Source organism: Rhinoderma darwinii, chromosome 3 (assembly GCF_050947455.1).
Source record: "Rhinoderma darwinii isolate aRhiDar2 chromosome 3, aRhiDar2.hap1, whole genome shotgun sequence".
NCBI classification, from domain to species: domain Eukaryota; kingdom Metazoa; phylum Chordata; class Amphibia; order Anura; family Rhinodermatidae; genus Rhinoderma; species Rhinoderma darwinii.
The window spans coordinates 237,840,829-237,846,565 of NC_134689.1; the positions used below are offsets into that span (position 1 = coordinate 237,840,829).

Genomic DNA, 5,737 nt, shown 5'->3' on the forward strand with positions numbered 1-5,737 from the left:
GAATTCGCCACGTCTGGCGCAATCTGCGGCACCTGTGTCATCCGCCACGTTTGGCGTTACCTGCTGCACCCATCTCCATCTGTACCAGAGCTGCGGCCACTGTCTGGACTATCCGGGTACCCTTGTGCGGGACATTGTATTGCTGGGGTTCCCTGTTGTTTGGCCAGCTGCCTCCCCGCTACGGCGGTACGGCCTAGTGGGTCCACAAACCCGCTACGTGACCGCTTCGTTGCTCTTCTTTGTATTTTTTCCAACTCCAGGGCATCCTTTCTATGAACTGTAGCCCAGAACTAAACTGCATATTCTGGATGAGGCCTCACTAATACTTTGTAAAGGGGTAATATTACATCCCTGTCCCGCGAGTCCATGCCTCTTTTAATACACGACAATATCTTGCTGGCCTTTGAAGCAGCTGATTGACATTGCATGCTGTTATTTAGTTTATGATTTACAAGCACACCCAGATCCTTCTCAACAAGTGACTCCCCCAGTGTAGCTCCACCTAGGACATATGATGCATGCAGGTTGTTGGTATCCAGGTGCATAACTTTTATCTACATTAAACCTCATTTGCCAAGTGGACTGCCAAACACTTAGTTTGTTTAAATTTGCTTGCAATTCACGAACATCTTCCATAGACTGGACATTACTACATAGCTTACACCACTTATAACCGGGGACCATTCCGAGTAGGAATCATTGACCGCGACTCTCTGGATACGAACCTTGAGCCAATTCCCAATCCAATTACAAACGATACTTTCTAAACCTATAGTCCTTAATTTACCCATTAGACGTCTATGAGGGACAGTGTCAAATGCCTTTGCAAAGTCCAAAAACACTATATCCACAGCGGCCCCTCTGTCTAGGCTTCTGCTCACCTCTTCATAAAAACAAATCAGGTTGGTTTGACAGCTTCTGTCCTTAGTAAAACCGTGCTGGCTGTCACTTATAATACTATTTTTTGTCACATAATTCTGTATATAGTCCCTCAATAGCCCCTCAAACATTTTCCCCACGATGGATGTTAAGCTTACTGGTCTATAATTAGCCGGGGAAGACCTAGAGCCAGGGGCGTAACTAGGAAAGACTGGGCCCCATAGCAAACTTTTGACTGGGGCCCCACCTCCCCTGGGTGTCACACAACCCCCCCTTGTAGATAGTGCCTTTTTTACAGCCCCCTCCGTAGATATCTACAAAGGGGGCTGTATGGCGTTATCTACAGAGGGGGCTGTAGGCGTTATCTACAGAGGAGGCTGTATGGCGTTATCTACAGGGGGGCTGTATGGCGTTCCCTGCAGGGGGGGCTGTATGGCGTTCCCTGCAGGGGGGTCTGTATGGCGTTATCTACTGGGGGGGCTGTATGGCGTTCCCAGCAGGGGGGGCTGTATGGCGTTCCCTGCAGGGGGGTCTGTATGGCGTTACCTGCGGGGGGGCTGTATGGCGTTCCCTGCAGGGGGGGCTGTATTGCGTTCCCTACAGGGGGGGCTGTATGGCGTTATCTACAGAGGGGGCTGTATGGCGTTATCTACAGGGGGGCTGTATGGCGTTATCTACAGGGGGGCTGTATGGCGTTATCTACAGAGGGGGCTGTATGGCGCTAACGCCATACAGCCCCCCTGTAGGGAACGCCATACAGCCCTCCCCCTGTAGGGAACGCCATACAGCCCTGCCCCTGTGGTAAACGCCATACAGCCCCACCCTGTAGGGAACGCCATACAGCCCCCCTCCCAAAAAAAGCCGACCTACAGTGTTTCCTACAAAATACATGTATCCCCTATCCACAGGATAGGGGATACATGTGTGATCGCTGGCAGCGATAGGGAGAACGGGGACCGAAAGTCCCCCGAAGTTCTCCATGACTAACCTCTGACTTTCGTCGTCTGCGCAGCTCACTAAAAATGAAAGGAGCGCTGGTCACGCATGCGTACAAGCCCGACCGGCGCTCCATTCATTTCTACGGAGCTGCCGACACAGACCTCGGAAGTCCGAGGTTTGTGATGGAGAACTTCAGGGGACTTTCAGTCCCCCGTTTTCCCTATCAATGCCAGCGATCACACATGTATCCCCTATCCTGTGCATAGAGGTTTCATGTCTTTTGTTTAATGGCAGAGCGGGGAGATACCTCCCTGCTCTGCCGTAGTGTTTAGTGGCGTCGCGCTGTAGCAGCCGTAGTGGCTGCTAGCGGAGCCGTGACGGCGGGGGACACGGGCCCCCTCATGCCGCGGGCCCTGTAGCAGCCGCTACGGCTGCTACGGCGGTAGTTACGCCACTGCCTAGAGCCCTTTTTGAAAATAGGCACCACATTTTCCCTACGCCAGCCCCTTGGCACTATACCAGTCACTAGAGAATCTCTAAATATTATGAAGAGGGGGACAGAAATAACTGAACTAAGCTCCTTAACCCCTTAACGCCCAGGCCTATTTTGGCCTTAATGACCAAGCATTCTTTTTTATTTTTCTCATCTTCACATTCCAAGAGTCATAACTCTTTTATTTTTCCGTCAACATAGGAGTATGAGGGCTTGTTTTTTGTGGGACGAGTTATGGTTTTCAATGGCACCATTTTTTGGTGCATATATTATATTGATTAACTTTTCTTAACTTTTTTGGAGGAAGGGAATTGAAAAAAAAACGCTATTCCTGCATGGTTTTTCGCTTTTTCAATTTACGCCATTCAATATGTGCCATAAATACCATTTTACCTTTATTCTATGGGTCAGTACAATTACGACGATACCACATATGTTTAGTTTTTTTATGTTTTACTACGTTTGCACAATAAAAAACCTTTTAAACAAAAATAATACATTTTGGCATAACCGCATTCCAAGAGCCATAACTGTATTATTTTTCCGTTGATATCGCCATATGAAGTCTTGTTTTTGGCGGGACAAGGTGTAGTTTTCATCGTTACTATTTTGGGGTGCATGGGACTTATTGATTAATTTTTATTATATTGTTTTGGTGGGGGAATTCAGAAAAAAAGCGATTTTAACATTGTTTTTAAGCGAGTTTTTTTGGTACGGCATTCAGTATACCGTTGAATTAATGTGTTTACTTTATTCTTTGTGTTGTTATGATTGCAGCGATACCATATATGTGTACTTTTCATGTTTGTTTTTACACTTTTATTAAATAAAACCACTTTTTATGGAAAAAATTGTTGTTTTTTTTTTTCCTGTTCATGTTTTTTTTTTATATTTTCAAAAACTTTATTTGACTGTTTTTAATTATTTATTTAAGTCCCACCAGGGGACATCACCATGCAATCTTCTGATCGCAGATATAATGCTTTGGTATACTTAGTATACCAAAGCATTATTGCCTGTCATTGTAAAACTGACAGGCAATCTATTAGGCCATGCCTCTGGCACGGCACAATAGGCATACAGCCAGGGCAGGCCTGGGGGTCTTTGTTAGACACCCGGCTGCCATGGCAACCCGTTGGCAGCCTGAGATCGCATTCGCGGGTCGCCGATGGGTGACAGAGGGAGCTCCCTCTGTCAATAGATTTAAATGCCGCTATTGACTGCGGCATTTAATGGGTTAAACAGCTGAGATTGAAGGTTTCTTCAATCTCGGCAGAAGCAGCGGGAGCCCAGCTGTCAGTCATAGCCGGGCTCCCGTGGCGATTGTGCGGCCACAGCTTCTTTCCCCGCACGATCTCCATCACATACATGCACGTGGGAATGCATGAACAGGCTGCATTCCCCGATGTGCATGTAAGTGAAAATGTGGGAAGGGGTTAAGAACTCTAGAGTGTAACCCATCTGGTCCCGGGGCCTTGTGTACGTTTATTTTGTTTAATTTAGCTTGGACCATATCTACATTCATCCAATTCAGTATATCAACTGATATATTAACAGCACTGGCACCGGCTACATCAGCTGCTCTTTCTTCTGTTGTATATATAGAGCTGAAGAACCCATTTAGTAACTCTGCCTTCTCTTGATCCCCTGTGACCAACTCCCCATTACCACTATCTAGGGGTTCTACATGTTCAGACCTTGGCTTTTTTGCATTTATATACTTGAAGAAGTTTTGGGGATTTGTTTTACTATCCTTGGCCACCTGCATTTCATTTTGTATTTTTGCTGATTTTATTACCTTTTTACAGATTTTATTAAGCTCTTTATAACTTAAAAAGTCTACAGCTGTGCCCTCATATTTGTATTTTTCAAATGACCTTTTTTTTGTCATGTATTGCCCTTTTTACAGAAGGTGTAAGCCATGTGGGGTTTAATTTTAGTCGTTTATACTTGTTACCTATAGGAATAGATTTTGCACTATAATTACCCAAAGTAGATTTGAAAATCTCCCATTTATCATTTGTACCATTATTTGGCATTAGTTCTTCCCAGTCTATATCCTGAATTCGGGCCTCATCCTGGGGAAATTTGCCTTCTTAAAATTAAGTGTTTTTGCCCTCCCAGCCTATGTTTGTTTTTTACAGTATAGGTAAAATATAACTATATTATGATCACTGTTACTAAGGTTTTCACGAACATTGACATTCCCAACAAGCTCTGCATTATTAGAAATGACGAGATCCAACAGGGCTTCACCACTAGTCGGGTCTTCCACAAACTGGCCCATAAAATTTTCCTGGTTGAGGAAATGTCTTCCCTTTGCAGTTGAAGCCCAACCATGACACCAATTAATATCCCGGTAATTAAAATCTCCCATTATCACTACTGTACCAGCCTGTACAGCCCGCTCCATCTGTTTATATAGCTGAACTTCCATCTCCTCAGTTATATTGGGGGGTCTATAGATTACACCAAAAGTAATTTTTTCAGTGTTTACCTCCCTTTCTAGTTCCACCCACAAGGTTTCAACCTCCTCACAGTCTTCAGCCACTATTGTCTCTTTCAAGGCTCGCCTTCATATCACTTCTCACATACAGACATACACCACGTTTCCTATTTGTCCTGTCTTTCCGAAACAGTGTAAAACCCTGTAGATTTACAGCCCAGTCGTGTGAAGACTCTAGCCATGTTTCAGCAACACCAACTATATCTATATCTTCTTCCAGTACCAAGGCCTCCAGCGCCCCCATTTTGCTTGCTAGACTTCTGGCATTTGTGAACATACATTTTAGCTTGCCTTTAAATATTTCACTTTCATTATCAGAAATGTGATTATTTGGGCATTTTTATTTTCATTGCTGTTTTGTAATGAAAGGATCTCCTTATCCTGTTGCCTAGTCCTCTCCCCACAGTCTGTTTCTCCCCCCCCACCAATATAGTCTGACCCCTCTCTAACCTAACTACCCCTTTATTTTCTACATTGACCTCCCTCCTCAGCCCTAGTTTAAATACTCCGCCACCCCAAGGTCAACAGCACCACGGATTCCCAGACAGTCTCCCACACTGGTACTACCGAGGCCTTAAGCAGTGTAATTTCTGCAATCTGACGAGAGCAGGCACATTCTGCTTAGAATGGCTATTGATTCCATGTGCAGTCCATTGTTTCCCGGACCAAATCAATGAAAAGGCCGAGACTGTTACCTCAAAAATGGACAGGAGTAGGACCTGTCCTATTTTTGACGGAACGGCTTCACGGTTCTTCCCTGATATGAAAATTTGCCCTCTAATCAGTGATTTAGTGCCAGAAACCCAGGTGTCCAGTGGTTTTGTTGTCCCAGCGCACCAAAACATTGGATAGAAGGGACCCAGGGCAATCATCCATTGTATCCCAGAGAGCCCCAAAATACTGGACACTAGCAAAGGTGA

The 5,737-nt window shown here is 45.1% G+C and overlaps 1 pseudogene; it reads right to left on the reverse strand.

Moving 5' to 3' along the window:
• Nucleotides 1–5,336: 5,336 nt before the first annotated feature.
• Nucleotides 5,337–5,455, reverse strand: LOC142751138 (5S ribosomal RNA; annotated as a pseudogene).
• Nucleotides 5,456–5,737: the final 282 nt, after the last annotated feature.